The following is a 24,325-nucleotide window of genomic DNA, read 5'->3' as shown; positions in this document are numbered from 1 at the left end:
GTTGAAATCGCCCATGACTACGATCCTGTGGCTCCTGCACCTTTCCAAAATCTGTTTCCTAATCTGTTTCTCCACATCTCTGCTGCTATTGGGGGGCCTATAGTAAACACCCAACAAGGTGACTGCTCCTTTCCTATTTCTGACCTCAGCCCATACTACCTCCAAAAGCAGATCCCCCTTGAACTGCCTTTCTGCAGTCATTATACGATTTCTATGCCACACCCCTCCTTTTTTACCACCCTCCCTAATCTTACTGAAACATCTGTAACCAGGAACCTCCAACCACCATTCCTGTCCCTCTTCTATCCACGTTTCCGTGATGGCCACGCCTTAAGTTCACCCACCTTATTTCTGATATTCCTTGCGTTGAAGTATACACACTTGAACCCATCTCTGTGTCTGCAAGTATTCCCTGTCAGTGCTACCTTCTCCACAGCCTCCCTACATTCTTGGACATCCTGAAAAACAGCTAACCTACTTGCTGGACTACAAGTCCGGATCCCATCCCCCTGCCAAATTAGTTTAAACCCCACCCCGAAGAGTGCTAGCAAACCTACCTCCCAGGATATTGGTTCCCTTCTGGTTCAGGTGCAACCTGTCCTGCTTGTACAGGTCCCACCTTCCACAGAATGCAGTCCAATTATCCAAATACCTGAAGCCCTCACTCCTTCACCATCCTTGCAGCCACGTCTTCAACTGCACTCTCTCCCTATTCCTTGCCTCACTGTCACGTGGCACCGGCAATAACCCAGAGATGACGACTCTGTCCGTCCCAGCTTTTAGCTTCCAGCCTAACTCCCTGAGCTCCAGAATGACCTCCCCACCCCTCTTCCTACCTATGTCGTTCTGACTTCTGGCTGCACACCCTCCCCCTTAAGGATTCTAAAGACACAGTCCGAGACGTCTTGGACACTGGCACCCGGGAGGCAACAAACCAACCGAGAGTCTCGCCCATATCCACAGAACCGCCTGTCTGTCCCTCTAACTATAGAGTCTCCTATAACTAGCGCTCTCCTCCTCTGCCCCTTTCCCTTCTGAGCCTCAGAGCCGGACCTCGTGCCAGAGACCCAGTCACTGCAGCTTACCCTGCTAGGCCATCCCCCCCAACAGTATCCAAAGCGGTATACTTATTGTTGAGGGAAACGACCACAGGGGATCCCTGCACTGCCTGCTTCCTCCCCTTCCCAACTCTAACTGTTACCCAGCTACCTCTGTCATCTCCCAGACCATACAGAACCTCATCACCTCAAGAGATCTCCCACCCACAGCTTCCAACCTCATAGTCCAGGAACCCTGCACTGCCCGGTTCTACCTCCTTCCCAAGATCCACAAGCCTGACCACCCTGGCCGACCCATTGTCTCAGCATGCTCCTGCCCCACTGAACTCATCTCCACCTAGCTTGACAATGTCCTATCCCCCCTAGTCCAGGACCTCCCCACATACATTCGAGACACCACCCACGCCCTCCACCTCCTCCAAGACTTCCGTTTACCCAGTCCCCAACGTCTTATCATCACCATGGATATCCAATCCCTCTACACCTCCAACCACCAGGGCCTCCAAACCCTCCGTTTCTTCCTCTCCTGACGTCCCCAACAGTACCCTTCCACTGACACTCTCATTCGTTTGGCTGAACTGGTCCTCACCCTTAACAGTTTTTCAAATCCTCCCACTTTCTCCAGACCAAAGTGGTAGCCATGGGCACACATATGGGCCCCAGCTATGCCTGTCTCTTTGTTGGCTATGTAGAGGAGTTGATCTTCTGTAATTACACCGGCACCATTCCCCACCTCTTCCTCCGCTACATTGATGACTGCATTGGCGCCACCTCCCGTGCTCCCGCGAGGAGGTTGAGCAATTCATCCACTTCACCAACACATTCCACCCTGACCTTAGATTTACCTGGGCCATCTCTGACACCTCCCTCCCCTTCCTGGACCTCTCCATCTCCATTCATGACAACTGACTTGGCACTGATAATTTTTACAAACCCACCGACTCCCACAGCTACCTGGATTATACCTCTTCCCACCCTACCTCCTGCAAAAATGCCATCCCATATTCCCAAATCCTCCGCCTCTGCTGTATCTGCTCCCAGGAGGACCAGTTCTACCACAGAACACACCAGATGGCCTCTTTCTTTAGAGACAGCAATTTCCCTTCCCAAGTGGTTAAAGATGCCCTCCAACGCATCTCATCCACATCCCGCACCTCCGCCCTCAGACCCCACCCCTCCAACCGTAACAAGGAGAGAAGCCCCCTGGTGCTCACCTTCCACCCTACCAACCTTTGCATAAACCACATCATCCACTGACACTTCCGTCACCTCCAAACAGACTGCATCACCAGGGATATATTTTCCTCCCCACCCTTTTTCGCCTTCTGCAAAGACCGTTCCCTCTGTGACTACCTGGTCAGGTCCACGCCCCCCCCCCAACAACCCACCCTCCCTTCCTGGCACCCTCCGCTCCCACCGCAGAAATTGCAAAACCTGCGCCCACATCTCCTCCCTCATCTCCATCCAAGGCCCTAAAGGAGCCTTCCAAATCCATCAACGTTTTACCTGCACATCCATCAATATCATTTATTGTATCCGTTGCTCCTGATGCGGTCTCCTCTACATTGGGGAGACTGGACGCCTCCTAGCAGAGCGCTTTAGGGAACACCTCTGGGACATTCGCACCAATCAACCCCATAGCCCTGTGGCCCAACATTTCAACACCCCCTCCCACTCTACTGAGGACATGCAGTGGACCTCCTCCACTGCCGCTCCCTCACCACCTGATGCTTGGAGGAAGAACGCCTCATCTTCCGTCTCGGAACACTTCAACTCCAGGGCATCAATGTGGACTTCCCCAGTTTCCTCATTTCCCCTTCCCCCACCTCACCCCAGTTCCAACCTTCCAGCTCAGTACCGTCCCCATGACCTGTCCTACCTGCCTATCTTCCTTCCCATCTATCCATTCCACCCTCCTCTGACCGATCACCTTCATCCCCACCCCCATTCACCTATTGTACTCTTTGTTACCTCTCCCCACCCTCCTCTCTGACCTATCATCTCCATCCCCATCCCCATTCACCTATTGTACTCTATGCTACATTTTCCCCACCCCCACCCTCCTCTCATTTAACGCTCCACTCTGCAGGCACTCTGCCTCTATTCCTGATAAAGGGCTTTTGCCTGAAACATTGATTTTCCTGCTCCTCGGATTCTGCCTGACCTGCTGTGCTTTTCCAGCACCACTCTAATCTAGACTCTGGTTTCCAGCATCTGCAGTCCTTGTTTTTACCGACTCAATTCCACCCTTGGGTGACTGTCTGTATGGAGTTTGCACATTTTCCCTGCGTCTCTACAGAACAGAACTTTACATCATGCTCAGATGAGCTTCAACAAAACTCTAACCAGGAGGTGAGAATCTCCTCAGTTTATGGGACTGAATCTGAGCTGTACACATGATTATAAATGGTGACTTGGTCAAAGAGTCGTAGAGATGTACAGCATGGAAACAGACCCTTCAATCGAACCCGTCCATGCCGACCAGGTACCCCAACCCAATCTAGTCCCACCTGCCTGCACCCAGCCCATATCCCTTCAAACCCTTCCTATTCATATACCCATCCAAATGCCTTTAAAATTGTACCAGCATCCACCACTTCCTCTGGCAGCTCATTCCATACACATACCACCCTCTGTGTGAAAATGTTGCCCCTTAGGTCTCTTTTATATCTTTCCCCTCTCACCCTAAACCTATGCCCTCTAGTTCTGGACTCCCCCACCCCAGGGGAAAGACTTTGTCTATTTATCCTATCCATGCCCCTCATAATTTTGTAAACCTCTATAAGGTCACCCCTCGGCCTCCGACGGTCCACTGAAAATAGCCCCAGCCTGTTCAGCCCCTCCTTATAGCTTAAATCCTCCAACCCTGGCAGCATCCTTGTAAATCTTTCTGAACCCTTTCAAGTTTCACAACATCTTTCCAATAGGAAGGAGAACAGAATTGCACGCAATATTCCAACAGTGGCCTTACCAATGACCTATACAGCTGCAACATGACCTCCCAATTCCTGTACTCAATACTCTGACCAATAAAAGAAAGCATACCAAACGCCTTCTTAACTATCCTATCTACCTGCGACTCCACTTTCAAGGAGCTATGAACCTGCACTCCAAGGTCTCTTTGTTCAGCAACACTCCCTATGACCTTACCATTAAGTGTATAAGTCCTGCTTTCCCAAAATGCAGAACTTCGCATTTATCTGAATTAAACTCCATCTGCCACTTCTCAGCCCATTGGCTCATCTGATCAAGATCCTGTTGTAATCTGACGGGATACCAGCCTCTGTGCAGTTATTTCACTGCAATGAGAGAAAACAAATTGTGCCTAAAGAATATTCACTTGCAACAGCCATCTTGGAGTCGGGGTAAGTAGTTCTGTCATCATGCCTGTTTTTGAGAAGCTTCACTCATTTGATCTTGGTTAAAAAATCATACAATACCAGGTTATAGTCCAGCAGGTTTATTTGGAAGCACGAGCTTTTGGAGCACTGCTCGTGCTTCCAAATAAACCTGCTGGACTATAACCTGGCGTTGTGTGATTTTTAACTTGGTCCACCCCAGTTCAGCACCATCTTTTCCACATAATTTGATCTTGCTATTGAAGACTGGGCCAGTATGTGTAAAGAATGTGATTATTTTTCTGGGCAATTGACATTTGGGGCAGATGAAAAGCAATGAGTAATCCTTCTGACTGCTTGGAGACCAACAACATTCTTTATGCTAAGAGGTTTCACTTTCCCAGAGGCACCCAACCCTAAAACCTTCAAAGAGTTGATGGAGTTGGTTAAGGAAGCTTACCACCCCAAAACTTTTCTAATTCTGTGGCGTTATCAGTTTTATTCGGCTATTCGGTTGAGATGACTGGCAACGACATGTGAGTTGCGGACTAAGACTGAATGAGATGCTGAGTGACCGTTCGGTATGTGGGATTAATTATGTAATCATGCAGAAGTGTCTCTTAGTTGAAGCCCTGGTGGACTTCAAACAGGCACTACAACTGGTATTGTCATTATAAAATGTGGCATGTGGAATGTGGGAGCTACAGGGCATCCCAATGTAAATGGATTCCCTCACTTCTCTGTCTGAACTTGGGGAATACCACTTGAATGTAGGCAATCACAATGCCTCACACAGGGTATACCCTGAGCAGAGGGACCTTAGACCAGCTCACAGCAAATCCCCAGCTTAGTGGCTAAAAGGTTCTTCAGGATCGGGGCTGGCAAGCCATTATAGCTGCTGCTGGTCTCCTATTAAAAACAATTGGTGCAGTTACTGCTAATGGTAGTAACAGCCTCGGGCCCAAGCCTATTTATGTGGAATTGGTTGAGAAAGGTTCACTTGGATTAGCTCAACATTTTTCAATTTGAAAGTGGTTGTTTCAGTGAAGTTCGAGTGAGATACCCAGGAGTATTTCAGTAAGGGCTTGGGACTATCAAAGGGGCCACAGCCTTTACATGTTGACCAGGAAGCAAGTCTGTGATTTTGGAAGGCCCGCCCAGTGCCATTTATCTTGTGGATAAAAGTAGAGATGGAAATCGGGAAGCTGGAGACTGAAGGAATCATCAAACCCACGCAGTTTGTGAAATGGGCAGCTCCGGTCAAGCTGATTGTGAAGCCTGGTGGCTCAGTTCACCTTTGTGGGGATTATAAACAAAGGATAAACCGCTTCTCACAGCAGGAGCAATACCCGATCCCTTGCCCAGAGGACTGGTATGCAAAGTTGGCAGGGGAGGGGATTGTCCTTACAAAGCTGGACTTGAGCCATGCCGACCTGCAACTGTGACTGGATGAGGAGTCCCAGAAGTATTCTACAATTAACATCGTTAAGGGTGTGGGGGCTTGCAAGCTCTCAGAATTGCTTCCTGGTCAAAACGTAAAGTGGCTTTGGCGCCTCTGACAGTCCCAAATCATTGGGGGATTATCTGGAATGGGAAACTAAATTAAAGAACAGGACCTCAAGCCTTATGACCTCTGGATTACTACCCGAGCCACATGCAAATTGGCATAAGGACACGAGAATAAGGAAAGTAAACACATGGCTATGGGAGTGGTAGAGGAAAGAGGGTTTCCAATCCATAGGGCACTGGAATCAGTATTGGAACAGAAAGGATCTGAACCGTTGGGGTGGTCTCCACCTGAACTGAGCTGGGACCAATGTTCTAGCGAAAAGGGTAAATAGGGTGGTCACCAGGACTTTAAATTAGCAAGTGGGGTTGAAGAGAAGGGTTAAGCTCCAAGAAGTATAGTGGCTAATGGGGGAAAAAAGACAGCAGGTGAGCATTTGGGGGGTGAATTAAACTGCATGGAAAAGGATGAAAAATATGACAAGAAAGGAGAAAGCAGGAGAGGTTATTAAAGTCTCCAGAACACTAGATAAGAGTGTTTGGAAAGGGTTAGGAATCTAGTTTCAAGCATATTGGATAAAGTGATGACAATGAGGCATGTAAGAAAAGTAAGGCTACAGTGATCGTGGGGGATTTCAATGTGTAGGTGGAATGAGAAATTCAAGTTGTTAGTGACTCGCAAGTGGAATGTCCATGAGATAGTTATTTTGAGCAGCTTGTGGTGGAGCCCATCATGGATCAGGCAATTCAGGATTTAGATTTGTGTAATGAGGCAGACTTGATAAGTGAGCTTGAGGTGAAGGAACCCTTAGGCGGCAGTGACCATAATATGATAGGATTTACTCTGCAGTTTGAGAGGGAGAAGCTGGAATCAGATGTAATGGTTTTATAGTTGAATGAAGGCAACTACAGCGGCATGAGGAGGAGCTGGCCAGGATTGACTGGGAGAGGCAGTGAACAGGAAAGACAATGGATCAGCAACGACACGAGTTTCTGAGAGTAATTCAGAAGACACAGCAGAGATTCATCCCTCATAAAAAGAAGCATATGAAAGGAGGATGAGGCAACCATAGCTGACTAGGGAAGTCAGGAATAGTATGAAGCATATAATGTGGTGAAGGGAAGTGAAAAACCAGGGGATTGGGAAGCCTACAAAGTCAAACAGAGGACAACTATAAACGAAATAAGGATGGAGAAGATCGCATGTGAGGGTAAGGTGGAAGGTAATATAAAAGGGGATTGCAAGAGTTTCATTATATAAAGGGCAAAACAGAGGCAAAACTGGACATTGAGCTGCTGGAGAAGGAGTAATGACGAATAGAGATTTGGCAGAGGAACTGAACAATTGCTTTACATCAGTCTTCACAATGGAAGACATGAGTACCATGCCAAAAATTCGAGAGAGTGAAGGGGCAGAGCTGAGTATGGCGGCCATCTTCAAGGAGAAGATGCTAGAAAAACTGAAAGGTCTGAAGGAGGATTAATCACCTAGACCAGATGGAATACACTCCAGAGTTCTGAAGGAGATAGCTGAAGAGATAGTGGTGGCATTAGTCATGATTTTTCAGCAATCATTGGAAAGACAGAAAATTACAGGCCAATTTGCCTGACTTTGGTCGTTAAGATTTTGGAGTCCATTGTGAAAGATGAGATTTATGAATACTTGGAAGGGCATGGCAAAATATGGTGAAGTCAGCATGGTTTCATCAAGGGGGCATCATGCCTGACAAATCTGTTAGAAATCTTTGAGGAGACAATGAGTAGGTTAGACCATAGAACCGATGCATGTTACTTACCTGGATTTCTAAAAGGCCTTTGACAAGGTGCCGCACATGGGATTACAGAGTAAGGGTCCATTGTGTCAGAGACAAGATGCTAGCATGGATAGAAGATTGGCTGTCTGGCAGAAAGCAGACTGGGGATGGAAGTGTCCTTCTCAGATGACAGCCTGTGACTAGCTGTGTTCTGCAGGGTTCAGTATTGGGACCACACCTTTTTACTTAATACATTAAAAATCTAAATGAAGGAACTGAGGGCATTCTGGCTAAGCAGGTAGATGATACAAAGAGAGGTAAAGGGACAGGTATCATTCAGAAGTTGGGGAAGCTGCAGAAGGATTTGAACAGGTTAGGAGAGTGGGGAAAGAAGTGGCAGATGGAATACAATGTTGGAAAATGTGAGGTCATGCACTTTGGTAGAAACAATAGAGGCATCAACTATTTTCTAAGTTCAAAGGGACTTGGAGTCTTAGTTCAGGATTCTTTTAAGGTTAACTTGCAGGTTGAGTCAGCAGTTAGGAAGGCAAATGCAATATTGGCATTTATTTCAGAGAACTAGAATATAAAAACAGAGATGTAATTCTAAGGTTCTATAAGGCTCTGGTCAGACCACATTGAGAATATTCTGTGTAAATTTGAGCCCCATACCTCAGGAAGGATGTACCGACCCTGGAGTGGGTTCAGAAGAGGTTCACAAGCATGGATGGCATAACATATGAGGAACATTTGAGGACTCTGGGTCTATACTCAATGGACTTTAGAAGGATGCAGGGTAGGGGATTTCATTGAAACTTACAGAATACTGAAATTCTGGATAGGGTGGATGTTAGGAAGATGCTTCCATTTGCAGGAGAGACTAGGACCCGAGGGCACAGCCTTAGAATAAAGGGAAGACCCTTTAAAATGGAGATGAGAAGAAACTGCTTCAGCCAAAGAGTGGTGAATCTATGGAATTCATTGCTACAGAAGGCTGTGGAGGCCAAGTAATTCTCTATACTAAAGACAGATAGGTAGGTTCTTGATTATTAGGGGGAATCAAAGGTTACTAGAAGAAGGAAGGAGAATGGGGTTGAGAAATTTATCAACCATGATTGAATGGCAGATCAGACTCGATGGGCTGAACAGCCTAATTTCTGCTCCTATATCTTATGGTCTTATCTAGATGACATATTAATAATAGGGAAGAGCAATACAGAGCACCTGGGAGAACTTGGACATAGTCCTTAAATATTTCTCCCAGGTGGGCATATGCCTTAGACAGGAAAAATTCCAAGTGCCCCATGTGATATTGGGTTACAGAGTTGACAAAACTGGGTTACACCCATTGGATGATAAAGTGAGGGCAATCAGAGGAATCCTGGCTCCCATATCTGGACCGCAGCTTAGGGCTTTCCTTGGATGAGTGAGTTATGACAGAAAATTCATACACAGCCTGGCCCTGAGCTTGGTATCCTTACACCTGCTATTGAAAAAGGGTCAGCCTTAGAAATGTTTGCACAGCGAAGAAGTAGCCTTGAGGGAAGTGAGAAAACAGATATCATCATCGAAGGTGTTGACCCACTATGATCCAAAGCGAGAGGTGCTGCTGACATGCGATTCTTTCCCGTATGGTGTTGGGAAAATGTTGGCTCACAGATGGCCCAATGGAGAGGAACACCCAATAGCATATGCTTCCTGGATTTTGGCTGATGCCAAACACAAGTATACCCAAATAAAGAAAGGTTCAGCAGTCATCTTTGGTGTGAGGAATTTCCAATAATATCTTTATGAATGGGAATTTGTCTTAGTAGCAGATCACAAACCCCTGCTAGAGCTACTGAAGGAAGATAAGGTGATCAAAACTATTGTTTCCAGTAGAATTCAGTGTTGAGACCTTATTGTCAGCACGTACAAGTTAGAACACCGTCCAGGAAGCCAAGTGGCAAATGCAGATGCCTTGAGATACCTCCCACTGGCAGATACTCCACTGCTGGTGCCTCACCTTTAATAGTCTGTTGTGTTAAGCTTCCTGGACACCCTTCCAGTCACCACTGACAATATCCGACTGTGGACACAAAATTATCCTGTCTTTGCGAAACCAGAACAATTGGTGGTAATGGGGGAAACAGAAGGGCCATCACATGCAGGATTGAAATCTTTCTGGACCCAGTGAGACCAGATCACTGGACAGGATGGCATATTACCGCGGAGAGCAGGGGTGATGATCCCGAGTAAAGGTCACCGCCAGATTCTGGCTGAACGCCACCAGGGTCATCCAGAGGTTTCCAAGATGAAGATGCTAGCATGAAGCTATGGCTGGTGACCAGGGTTGGATGTTGACATAGCTGTATTGGTGGGGCAGTGCCCAAAATGCCAACAAGGACAAAGACTACCACCAGTGGTGCCGCACATTAATGGGAATGGCCTGGAAAATCTTGGATTTGGTTGCATGTTGGCTATGCCAGTCCTTTCATAGGCTTAATGTTCCTGGTACTTGTGGACACCCATTCAAATTGGTTGGATGTGCATCACATTCGTTCAGTAAACTCAGGGATGATGATTGAGAAGCTGTGAGCATCATTTACGATACACAGATTCCCAGAAGTATTGGTCATGGACAATAGGACATCCATTTACCAGCAGGGAATTCAAATATTTCATAAGGTCCAATGGCAGTCAAAATATAAGGACAGGTCCTTACCATCAATGCCCAATGCTGTAGTGAAAAGAGCAGTGCAAACATTGAAGACAAGTTTGAAGAAGCAGCTTATAGTGTCAATTGATACAAAACTGTCCCTGTTCCAGTTCCATTGTAGGACTGTCCGACACATAACAACAGGGATAGTTCCAGCAGAGTTGCTGATGGGGAGAAGACTCTGCACCAGCTTAAACTTGACCTTTCCAGACCTGGGGTGAGGGTGAAACAGCAGCAGGTACGCTGATGCCTCAAAGCTATTTCTAAGTGAGAGACAATTTAATTTAGGGGATGAAGTTTGGTGCCGGGTCTATGTAAACGGGCCCCGTATGGGTATGAGGTAAGGTTGACAAGAAATCAGGTTCTGTAAGTTACAAGGTTCGGGTCAGTGATACTATCCTGAACAAACACTTGGATCACCTTAAAGCTGTAACTTCGCAAACAGGACAGGAGCAAAACATAGCTGGCCCCTCGGAACAGCCCGAAGGTCAATCAGAAACCATGAGTTCTCCCCCTTTGTCTAATGTTGAGGAAACAGTCAGAGATGGGTGCAGCATTGATACTATTACCGCCTGAAGATGAGGAAGAAACTCTTCTCAGACCCTCCGGACACAGGAGGTGGGCTACGGTCTGGTACACGCTGTCCATGTCAGTGTCCGAGTGAGAGGAACTGTACCTAGGGTGAAAATGTTGCAGGAAAAACTACAAGTGAAAGACCAGGCCTAAATTCAGGTCTTGGGAGGTGGGGGAGGGGTGTAGTGATTGGAACCAGGTTGACGTCATTGACTTTGAGGTTCCTGATTGGCCCAGGTTAACAATCCCATTCAGAAAAGCCCTGGCTGACCAATATAACCAGGAGATGTGGCCATAGTGACCTAATGGATATGGTGCTGACTTCCTAAGCCAGGAATTGCAGGTTCAAGTCCCACCTCAGGTGACCTGAGATTTGTTCTATAACCAGAAGATTCAAAATCTCCTCAGTGCAGGCAGCTGGTGTACTGTGTACAAATAAATAAAGGATGAGATGGTGTTAGGATACTGGCCTCTGCAGTTATTTCACAGTCAGATAAGCAAGTTGATAAAATGCCTAAAGAGACCTGAATGTATTTCCAGTTCTTTATATACCATTCAAGTGTATCAATACCAAGTGGCAATGGCTACATAATATTAATATTGCAATTATAAAATCCTAAGTGATCTCACTCCTTAGTTGAACTCCAGAGGTTTTGAAAAAAGGCTCTCAGCTTTGTCTAATCCAAGGGTATTTCAATTTCCATGAACATAATCTTTGACAAAGCCTCCCCACTTCTACCATCACGGTAAAAAAAATATTCATAATCCCAGACCGGAGCATGTAGGCTAACTTGTTTCAGTTAATCTGGTTGATGTATTCAGACCAGCGGTGAGGATGTGGAAATCGTAACCACAGGAGTAGCTGAGGTGGCTTTCTCAGGTCTACCTAAGGTGAAGATAGATTTGTGTGAGCCAGAGTAAAGAAGTAAAGAGGGTCATCCTGGTAGAGCTCATTAGGGAAGAATGGGAGGAGGCTCAATTGGAGTGTAATTGACTAGTTGGGTAAAATGGTCTATACCTTCCAGAAATTGTAGTCAATTTGCACTGTGATGACCATGACTTCGTTCAGCTAAGTTCAATTTAAACAAAAAAAAGTTAAAAACATTTATAATCTCCATTTTTGTTTCATTAACAATGATAACTGGCTTAAATCAAGTTTATTAAATACCAAATCAACCATTAAAACATTACAGCACAGTACTGGCCCTTCAGCCCTTGATGTTGTGCCAACTTGTGAAACCAATCTGAAGCCCATCTTACGAACACTATTCCATTCTTGTCCATGTGTCTATTCAATGACCATTTAAACTCCCTTAAAGTTGATGAGTCTACTACTGTTGCAGGCAAGCTGTTCCATGTCCCTACTGCTCTGAGTAAAGAAACTATCTCTGACATCTGTCCTATATCTATCACACCTCAATTTAAAGCTATGCCCCCTTGTGCTAGCCATCACTATCTGAGGAAAAGGGCTGTCACTGTCCACCCTATCTAACCCTCTGATTAACTTGTATCACAATTAAGTCACCTCTCAACCTTCTTCTCTCTAACAAAAACAGCCTCAAGTCCTTCATCCTTTCCTCATAAGACCTTTCCTCCATACCAGGCAACATCCTAGTAAATCTCCTTTGAATCCTTTCCAAAGCTTCCACATCCTTCCTATAATGCGGTGACCAGAACTGTTTGCAATACTCTAAGTGTGGCTGCACCAGAGGTTTGTACAGCTGCAGCATGACCTCATGGCTCTGAAGCTCAATCCCTCTACCAATAAAAACTAACACACCATTTGTCTTCTTAAAAATCCTATTAACCTGGGTGGCAACTTTCAGGGATCTATGTACATGGACAGAGATCTCTCTGTTCATCTACACTACCAAGAATCTTACCATTAGCCCAGTACTCTTTATTCCTGTTGCTCATTCCAGAGTGAATCTCCTCACATTTTTCTGCATTAAACTGCACTTGCCACCTATCAGCCAAGCTCTACAGCTTATCTTTGTCCTTCTATAACCCACAACATTCTTTGGTACTACCCACAACTCTACCGAACTTAGTATTATCCGCAAATTTACTAAACCATTCTTCTACACCCTCATCCAGGTCATTATAAAAATGACAAACAGCAGTGGCCCCAAAACAGATCCTTGCCGAATACCACTAGTAACTGAACTCTAGGACAAACATTTCCCACCAACCATCACCCTCTGAATTCTTCCAGCTAGCTAATTTCTGCTCCAAACCGCTAAATCACCCTCAATCCAATGCCTCTGTATTTTATGCAATAGCCTACCATGGGCAACCTTATCAAATGCCTTACTGAAATCCATATACACCACACCAACCACTTGACCCTCATCCACCTGCTTGGTCACCTTCTCAAAGAACTCAAGGTTTGTGAGGCATGATCTACCCTTCTCAAAAGTGTTGACTATCCCTAATAATCTTATTCCTTTCTAGATGATTATAAATCCTATCTCTGATAATCCTTTCTAAGACTTTACCCACAACTGAAGTAAGGCTCACTGATCTATAGTTACCAGGGTTGAACAAGGAAACAACATTCCAGTCTTTTGGCACTATTCTTATTGACAATAACGTCATAAAGATCAAAGCTAAAGGCTCTGTAATCTTCTCCCTAGCTTCCTAGAGAATCCTTGGATAAATGCCACCTGGCCCAGGGGACTTAACATGTTTTCACATTTTCCAGAATTGCTAACACCTCCTCCTTGTGCACCTCAATCCTATCTATTCTCGTAGCCTATATCTCAGTATTCTCCTCAACAACATTGTCTTTTTCCAGTGTGAATACCGATGAAAAATATTCATTTAGTGTTTCCCCTATCTCCTCAGACTCCATACACAATTTCCCACTACTATCCTTGATTGGCTGAATCTTACGTTAGTCATTCTTTTATTTGTGATATACCAACAGAAAGCTTTAGGGTTTTCCTTGATCCTGTCTGCTAACAACTTCTCATGTCCCCTCCTGTCTCTTCTTAGCTCTGAACACTGTTTTTTTTAGAGTCATAAGATGTACAGCGCAGAAACAGACCCTTCAGTCCAACTTGTCCATGCCAGAAATCCAAATCCCAATCTAGTCCCACCTGTCAGCACCTGGCCCATATCCCTATAAAGCCTTCTTATTCACATACCCATCCAGACACCTTTTAAATGTGGCAATTGTACCAGCCTCCACCACTTCCTCTGGCAGCTCACTCCATACATGTACCACCCTCGGCGTGAAAACATTGCCCCTTAGGTCTCTTTTGTATCTTTCCCTTCTCACCCTAAACCTATGCCCTCTAATTCTGGACTTCCTCACCCCAGGAAAAAAGACCTGGTCTATTTAACTTATCCATGTTCCTCATTATTTTATAAACCTCTATAAGGTCACCCCTCAGCCTCCGATAGTCCAGGGAAAACATCCAAAGCCTTTTCAACCTCTCCCCCTATAGCTTAAATACTCCAACTCTGGCAACATCCTTGTAAATCTTTTCTGAACCCTTTCAAGTTTAGAAACACAGTAAAGAGCTCATTAAATAACAAGGATCAAGGTATGTTTGACAAAAGCAGTTTGAAGAAGCATTATTTTCATGACCAGGCTAGAAACCAGAGTCTAGATTAGACTGGTGCTGGAAAAGCACATCAGGTCAGGCAGCAGCCGAGGAGCAGGAAAATCGACGTTTCGGGCAAAGGCTGATTTCTGATGAAGGGCTTTTGCCTGAAACGTCGATTTTCCTGCTCCTCGGATGCTGCCAGACCTGCTGTGCTTTTCCAGCACGACTCTAATCTATTTTCATGACCAATTATATTTTGAAAAATAATTTAATTGGTTGTCCAAAAGAGACTGTTTTAAATTTCATCCTGCATAAGTAAAACAATGAAACAAATTAATTTCACTTATATTCTCTCATGTGCCTGTAAACAAATAAACAAGATCTCCGAATAGCTTTTTAATCAAGATAATGTATCTTTATGTGAAACCCAGGGGAATGTTTGTAACTTTGAAGAGAAAAAAAATTAAAACGAAATGGAATTCTGAAACAAACAATTCTCAGTATCTTTAATCTTCCACTATACATGGACTGGTCTCACCAGGAGTTTCAATAAAGTACTGGACACAGATAAATGCTGGCGGAGCTCATCAGCAGGATGATTGTTAAAGTTCAGCTCCTAAATGCGTGGCTGATCTCATGTGACGATCGATCAGAGTCCATTTGATACAAGTTTCAACAGCCTGCCAAGAATGGCTGAATTCTACCCAATGAAGGAATTAAAGGCAAGGAGGTTTGGATGATTGTAAAGTGACTAATCAAACCTCTCTTGCAGAAAGAAATCACAGACCATTTTGTGTTTAAAGATACAGACACATACACAAAATGGGTCAGGGTTTGCAAAAAAAAATCATGTCCTGGCCAACTTCCTAGAACCACAGAATCTGACAGCACAGAATGAGGCTATTCAGTCACACTTATGCTGGTTTTTTTCACAGCATTGTCAGAAATTGATTCTCTTTCAAGTTTCCATTTAAAGAACTAGAGTTCAATATTTGATGAGTGTTGACATAACCGCTGCCACCTTCAATATTGTGTGCTCAGCTCCAGGCTGACCTAACCCATGAATGTATTTAACTGTCATATTTCTCCAAAACTAGACATAACTTGGTCCAGAACACAGATATTAGAAAGTAAGTCCTGATACTGTACAAACCTCTATTTAATTGCTGCCTCATGTTGTCATGAGTGCTATCAGTTTGTTTGTATTATGGTAGCATTGACCCGCTAAGTGATCTTTGCCAAGTAATCTGAACTGGTAGATGATCACACTGTCTTCAGTAACTTGGAATTTATATGAGTCTGAATTGGATTGACAGAAGAATGGAATGAAGAAGGAATGGAAATGAACAAAATTGCCCAATTTAGGGAAACATCTTGTGTGTAGCTCAGTGAGTAGCACTTTTGCCTCTATGTCAGGAGGTTAGGGATATAAAAGCCACTTCATGGCTTGAGCATAACAGTCCAGGCTGACACTCCAGAACAGTACCATGGTAGTGCTATACTAGTAAAGAGGCTGTCTTTCTAATAAGACACAAAACCAAGTCCGTGCCTGCACCCCTCCCCAGTGCAGAATGGTGTAAAAGAGTGCATGTGCTTTTCTCAAGAGGAGCATGAGAGGTGTGCCTGGCTTTCTGGCTTACATTTAGCCCTTAATCTACATTAAAAAAATAATAGATTACCTGGTGATTTTCAATGTCTAGGCTCCTGCTGTGTGCTGATAAGCTGCTGAATTTCCCAATATTACAACAATGATTACGTTGCAACAGTAAAATGCTTCAAGCCAGTTTCAAATTGTGACAAGCACTGTACAAATGCAGGGATATTTTATTTTTCAAATCAGACATACATAATAATAGCCATAATCCATTTCTGAGGAAATCTCAAATATGTCATCACTCATTAAAGCCAGCCCAACTTTAATGGAAGCAAATATAAGTGTCTACTCATATGTAGTGATGCCTTTTAAACGACCAGAATTTAATTACGAGATTTTAGTGGTGTAAGTTGAGGGGAAATGTTGGCCAAGGCACTTTGAGAATTTTGTGTTGTTCTTCAATCAGGTACCTGTGAGGAGGGTGATGTAGAACTTCAAGTGAACATATGCAAGTTGGCAAAATGGGTGGATCAGTGTCAGGCAAAGTTCAATGCAGTGAATGTGAAGTGGTTAATTTTCCTTAGAAGACCATGGAGACAAAAGTGCACAATTCCACATGAAGGCCAGGAGCACGGGGTATATATGTGCCCAAGTCATTGAAGTTGGTAGGCTGAGAGAACAGTTAATACAGCATAGAGCATCCTGGGCTTTATTAATACAGCCATAGAATACAAGATTAAGGAAGTTATGTTTAATTTGTGTAAAACACCAGTTTGACCCTATCGCATCCAGTTCAAGGCATCACAGTATAGGAAGGCATAGGAGTTAATTTATAGAAAAGATTCATGATATTCATGAGAAACTTCATTATGAAGACAGATTAGAAAAGTTGGAATGGTTTGCCTTGAAGGAAAAGAGGCTGAGAAGATATTTGCCAGAGCTGTTCAAAATCACAAGGGGTCTGGACAGTGTAGATAAAGAAAAAATCTGTTCCTGCTCATTAATGGATGAAGAATGCACTGGATGCAGGTTTAAAGTAATTAGTACAAGAAACAAAAGCAATTGGAAGAAAAATAGCAAGTGGTCTGAAATGCACTGCTTGGGGGAGGCAGGTTCAACTGAAGCATTCAAATGAAAATGAAACTCTGATGTGTTAAAAAAAATACTGTGCAGGATTATGGGGATAGGGTGGGGGAAAAGTAATACGTGAATTACTCAGAGTTGGTACAAGCATGCAGGCTGAAAGCCCTCTTTTGCACTGTAACACTTCTATGATTCTGAATGCAGTGGAATCATCCATCCCTGGCTGCACCAAGCTGACTTTAACACGTCATCCTCAGGACAGAAGCTCTAGCTACACAGCAATCCCTCAACTGCTGCACTTCAGTATAAGTCTAAATGATGTGCTCAAGTCTATAATGCAGTTTAAGTCCATAGCCTCTGACTCAGATGTGTAAGTGTGACAAAATGAGCAAGGCTGGCATTTATTGAAGTATTGAATTTATTCATTCTTACTTTCTCTAACAGATTGTTTCTAGTTAAACATTCGGCAATCTGTTCCATACAGTCATACTTCAGTTGCTTAGCATTTTAAAATGGGAAAAGAAATGAACACATTTGACTATTTTACAAATGCTTTCACATTGAAGCACATTAAAATTTGTGGCAGTTTCATATTTAACAATGCCTTTAAAGGAAAAAGCTACTTTAGCACAGTAGAGCTTATCTATGAGAATAATTACAACACATGAGCTCATATATGGCTGTGACATAAATTAAATTTGATAGCTATAAAACAATTCTTAAATTTTTAATATTTTTTACAACACAAAAATGACCACATCAGTTTCTATATATTTCACCAAATAATTAATAGGAATGTTTTTGCAAAAATCCCCAAAAAAGGTCCTGGGCAAAATTGTAGATCTTCGAGACCTTTTGTTTCTGTACTTCATTATACTAATAAAATTAAGAAAAAAAAATGTAGGTATAAAATTTCATTTCCAAGTAGATTTTTCTGGTATCGGAAAAAAAGCCTTTTCTTTCAAAGATGATATTTCTGCCCTTTGCACTTCAGGCTTTGTAAGATATTGGTTTTGAATGATGACTAATTGACATGTCAAAATTCCACTGCAATTTAGCCAGTTTAGGTACTCTGAAGTCTTTGACTTTACTTGCAAATAGCCATGACCTGAGACCTGAAGGCAAAACATAGACCAAGTGTCAATTTAAACTTAATATAATCTTGAATTGTGTCATGTCAAATTTGCAAGTTTTAACCAAAGTAATCCTTTTTTCCAAACATAGAATCTGCACAAACATAGTTTTAATTATTAAGTGAGAACTAAATGGCCAAAGTCTAGCATTGAGTTTTCACACTACTGGCCAATAATTTCTTTTTTGCCCTACCTACCTAGCAGTTGCTTTCATATTTGTTTTTCATCTCTACTCTTTGAGAAAGAAAGATTGTAAGATTAGATTATTTACAGTATGGAAACAGGCCCTTCAGCCCAATATGTTCACATCAACCCTCCAAAGAGTAACCCACTCAGACCCAATCCCCTGCCCCATATTTACCCCTGACTATGGGCAATTTAGCATGGTCAATTCATCTAATCTGCACATCTTTGGATTGTGGGAGGAAACCCAGGCAGACACGGGGAGAATGTGCAAACTCCACACAGACAGTCACCCGAGGTGGGAATCAAATCTGGGTCCCTGGTGCTGTGAGGCAGCAGTGCTAACCACTGAGCCACCATGCTACTCATGCTTAACTTCTAAACCAGAAAGCCCACATAGTAATGATGCATATATTGAAAGTGTTCTCTGTAAATAGCTTGCTTAGAAATTTATTTTGTTATGAAGTTGAAGGTGTGCACTGTACCTTTGAGAGAGTGAGTGCTGTTTTGCACTGACAGCTTACAAGCAACCTGTCATATGACTAACTAGCAGTCTCCCAGCATACTGGACAATTGAAAATATGTAACATTTGGCTGTGAAACAGTTGGTTGCTACTTTGACAATAATTCAAACTTAACCAATCAGTTTAAATTATGCCCAGGATACTAAAACCCAATTGTTTTTGAATGTATTGTTTTTGCCAACCTCGAACCAATGAGACAATACGATGTGTGGGGTATAAAGCAGCAGACATTTTGAAAGTTATACAGAGACCAACTGGCCAAAGCACTCTCAATCAAAGATATATTTTTCATATGAAACACCTTTGCTGCAAAGGACAAACAACCCAGGGAGATCTATAGCCAAAAGAAGAAAGAGACCAGAGATGACAGTCATTGTATGGTTTTGAAATTAAGTTGATGTAATTTTAATAAGGGTTTTTATTGAAATAGTATACTGTTATAGAGTTTAAGGCAGATAACAAGCAGTTAAGAGAAAGGGAAACTTAGAGTTGTGAATATTTGTTGCTTAATGTTCACTTTTAGAGTTAATGAATAAGTTGATATTATTTTTCTTTAAATAGTAGAAGCTGGGAGTTCTGTCACTCATACTTTGTCAGATGACAAGGGGAGATGAGCTTTTCTGGGCATTTGGTTTGATTAGCAGAAGGGTTCACCATGGTGTCATAATAACATAAAATAAAATCAGTTTATGAAATTGTATTGCAAGTGTTATGCAAGGCACAATACAGAGGGCAGTGACAAGGAGATACTAAGATCTGCAGATGCTGGAAGCCAGAGTCAACAGGTATGAAGCTGGAAAAGCACAGCTGGTCAGACAGCATCTGAGGAGCAGGAAAGTCATTGTGTTGGGCCAAAGGGTTTCAGCACAAAATGTTGACTTTCCTGCTCCTCAGATGCTGTCTTACTTGCTGTGCTTTTCCAGCTTCACTTCTGTTGACAGAGTGCATGAGTACTTTGTGGTGTTTGACCAGGCACACTAGCAATAACTGTAGGATTGGGCTCTCTGTGGTAATCATCATTCAGTCAGCAATATAATCTGAACCTCCTTAGATGTTTCAATTCAGTGTAGACTCCGATGGCTGCATTTACAATTCTTCAAAATCTACTGGTGTGCTATTTTAATGGCATTGTTTCACTACCTCGGTCACAAAGCCTTTACCCAAAATTTCAACAGAAAAAAAAAATTAACTTAGTTTGTAACTAAGAATGGCTTGATATGAATGTGAGTTGACATTCTGAGATGGTAGTTTGACAAGGTGGAGAAAAAAGTGATTGACTGAATGTTATGAAAGGAGAAAGTGAGGACAGCAGATGCTGGAGATCAGAGTTGAAAATGTGTTATTGGAAAAGCGCAGCAGGTCAGGCAGCGTCCAAGGAGCAGGAGAATCAACGTTTCGGGCATGAGCCCTTCCTCAGGAATGGTGTGAATATTGTGAAACTCAACAACTCAATTTAACAGGTTTTCCTTCATTGGTCTTCAGGTTAATTTGCAACAGCTCGAAAGCAAAATGAAAATAGAAAGTCGCTAGAAGAACTCAGAAGCCCTGGCAACATCTGAGGAGAAAGAAACTGATGTTGTGTTTTAAGCTTGAATTTTCCAGGACAAATCTTTCATTCTGAAAAGAGTCACATTCAACTCAACACAATGGGCTGGTTTTTCACCAGAAGCTAAATGCCAATTTTAGCAAGTTTCTGAAGAATTTCTCTCCATGAGTCCTGATGAAATTTCTCCTGGTATTTTGCATGAACGTCCATGGTGCCCTATTGGTCAAATCTCCCTGAGCACCACAGGCAGGAGTTCTCACCACTGCTGAAACTTGCTGGTGCCATATTGAAAACTCATGTCAAGCTCCCTACAGTCCGGACATGAACTGTGTGATTCTTTCATCTCCAGAATCCCATGACATGGTGGACAGAGGAAACTGGCACCTGTTTTGACAATGGAGACATGGAGGCCCTGGTGGAAAGGGTAGTACAGAGGAGAGTCATCCTGTTCCCTTAGGACCAGCAGAGGAGAGCATGCCACCAGACCCTATCAGCCTAGCTTGAGGGTTGCCACCCAGGACAGTGCTATTTCCACGTCTGGAGGAACACACAGCAATGTAAAAAAGTCAATGACCTTTGCTGCTTTGTGATGGTAAGTGCCTCCCACATCCTTGCCATTCTCAGATCCTGACACCTCGATGGGTACTTTACCTTGCTTAGACTCATGAGCTTGTGTTGGTGAACACAACATTACCACATCTCCACAGCCAGTCAAGGAAGAAATGCCCCAGGCCACTGGCACATAGAGGACTGCCAGAGAGCAGATACCTGCTCAGCCTGGCAGGAGAGGACTTTCAAGGTATCGATGATTAAGAACTGGCACAGGAAGACTCAGGAGCAGCAGACAGGTTTATCAGGGTCACTGGGCAAAGGTTTGAGGAACTATGAGTGTCTCACTGTCACCATGGTCAGGCTGGTGTTTGCCATGGAGAGCGCTGGCATACTCACTGCCTTCTGGCTTTATGCACAGGTCTGCACTCCATTTCTCTAGCCAGCAATTCTCAGCACTGACAGCAAAGGCACGAGGAGGATATGAGATCTCACCCACACTCCAGGCCCCCCTCCCTCACAAGGAGACCAGCAGTGCCAATAGGCAGAGTTGAAAAATGTCGTGCTGGAAAAACACAGCAGGCAGCATCCGAGAAGCAGGAGAATCGACATTTCGGGCATAAGCCCTTCTTCCTGCTCCTTGGATGCTGCCTGGCCTGCTGTGTTTATCCAGCACGACATTTTTCAACTCTGGTACTCCAGCATCTGCGGTCCTCACTTTCTCCCAATGCCAATACGCATCCAATCAAAGGAGGAATTACAAACAGGCTCCCCAGTGATCTCCCCTTGGGACACTCCAAAGATGAATAGGCCTTCTACAACCACCCTGCCTGCTACCCTCAGCTCTGCAGGAGCTTAAGTAAGAGGAAGGTAAGCCTGCCTCAATGCAGAAACTTCTCAGCTTTGATCTTCCCTATAAGCCCAGCCAACACCTTTATTTAACTGATCACCTCTCTTCTTGACCCTGAGCTACAGGCATGTCATGTCATCATGCCAGACCTAGTAGTACACTGTCCCCTCCAATGAAACTGAGTTGGTGCTGACTGTCTGTGACATACCCCATCCCACTCCAACATGATGGGCGAGAGGAGAAAGATTTAAAAGGAACCTGAGGAACCACAGAAGGTGGTTTATACGTAGAATATACTGCCAGAGGAAATGATAGATGCAGATACAGTTAGAATCTTTAAAAAACATTTTTACAGGTACATGAATAGCAAAAGGTTAGGAGGATATGGGCCAATTGCAGGCAAGTCGGACTAGTTTAGTTTGGGAAACGTGGTCAGCATGGATGGCTGGATTGAAAGGTTTGTTTCCATGCTGTATGACTCTTTGACTCTGACTCTGCTGCCCCTTTGCCTTCCATGTTCTATCATCTCCCCGCTTTTTATGTGTTGAGTTGTTTCTCCTCTTCACAATTGTGGCCTTCTGACAACACCCTCCTCCCCACCCCCATGATGCGTTGTGCCTAAACCACTTCACTGACTTCGATAGACAGCCCTGACTGATGATTGGCCACTCCCCTGACTAATCTCTGTGCATCTCTTTAACTGTGATGTTCTGTACAGTTGTACTGACCAAGGCCCATTCTCCAGAATGTAGACATACAGACGCCTGACCCCAATCACCAAAAATAGCCAAATGACCATGTGTAAGCTCCTGGACTGATATCAGAGTTTACTACCTTTATCTTACTCTGCTGGAACCCCTGAACTGAAAGGGCGGTTTCCTTGAATTGCCTGAGGACTTCTCCCCTTAAGAATTTGAAACATGGCCATCTACTTGAAGATATAAAGTCTGCTGTTGTGGTTCTGTTCGCCGAGCTGGGAATTTGTGTTGCAGATGTTTCGTCCCCTGTCTAGGTGACATCCTCAGTGCTTGGGAGCCTCCTGTGAAGTGCTTCTGTGATGTTTCCTCCAGCATTTATAGTGGCCTGTCTCTGCCACTTCTGGTTGTCAGTTCCAGCTGTCCACTGTAGTGGCCGGTATATTGGGTCCAGGTCGATGTGTTTGTTGATAGAATCTGTGGATGAGTACCATGCCTCTAGGAATTCCCTGGCTGTTCTCTGTTTGGCTTGTCCTATAATAGTAGTGCTATCCCAGTTGAACTCAAGTTGCTTGTCATCTGAGTGTGTGGCTACTAAGGATAGCTGGTCGTGTCGTTTTGTGGCTAATTGGTGTTCATGGATGCGGATCGTTAGCTGTCTTCCTGTTTGTCCTATGTAGTGTTTTGTGCAGTCCTTGCATGGGATTTTATACACTATGTTGATTTTGCTCATGCTGGGTATCGGGTCCTTTGTCCTGGTGACTTGTTGTCTGAGAGTGGCTGTTGGTTTGTGAGCTATTATGAGTCCAATATACCAGCCACTGCAGCGGACAGCTGGAACTGACAACCAGAAGTGGCAGAGACAAACCACCATAAATGCCGGAGGAAACATCACAGAAGCGCTTCACAGGAGGATCCCAAGCACTGAGGATGTCTGCAACACAAATTCCCAGCTCGGCGAACAGAACCACAATAACGAGCACCCGAGCTACAAATCTTCTCACAAACTTTGAATATAAAGTCTGCTTCATAAGTATGTAGCTGACACATGCTGCCAGTGTGACATTGATTTAGCAATATGCAATACAGCATGCAATATGTCCACCTTCTGACTAATGAGTGCTGACAACCATGTCAAGATGCCTGGTTTTGTGTTTTTATTGCAAGGCAAGTCAAGATTAAAGTACTGTGAGCATTTAAACTTTAGATGTGGGGGAACAGTGCAAAAAGGCAAGAAAAAACAGGATGCAGTGAGCATCCAAGCAGACTCAAAGTGAGTAAGCATTAAGAGATAAGCAAGGATCCCTGAGATGTAGCATGGTCCAATCTACAACATGGTTCTACATCCCTGTGCACAAAAAGGGCTGGCTGCACCAATGCAATGAAAGGTGCTGGTGTATTCCAAAGTGTGCTAAGTGGATCGGAGATGGACCATGATAATGTGGTTTAGCTGTTGGATGCTGGATGCTAATATCCATCGATGGACAGAAGCAGGCAATGGCTGTCCGAGGAATGTGCCCTGAGAGATTGGTGACTGCTGTCCAAGATGGACGGCTGAGGAAGCAAACTGAAAGCTGCCTATCTGTTGTGACTTTGCCACTGGGACTTGTTGCCATCTAGTTTCTATCCAGCAGGTGGGAGAATGGAAAGCTGCACGTGAATGAGGTGAGATTAGATAACGACAACA

Source organism: Chiloscyllium punctatum, chromosome 23 (assembly GCF_047496795.1).
Source record: "Chiloscyllium punctatum isolate Juve2018m chromosome 23, sChiPun1.3, whole genome shotgun sequence".
NCBI lineage: Eukaryota > Metazoa > Chordata > Chondrichthyes > Orectolobiformes > Hemiscylliidae > Chiloscyllium > Chiloscyllium punctatum.
The sequence above is the reverse complement of the archived record's forward strand: the minus strand, read 5'-3'. Positions refer to the sequence as shown.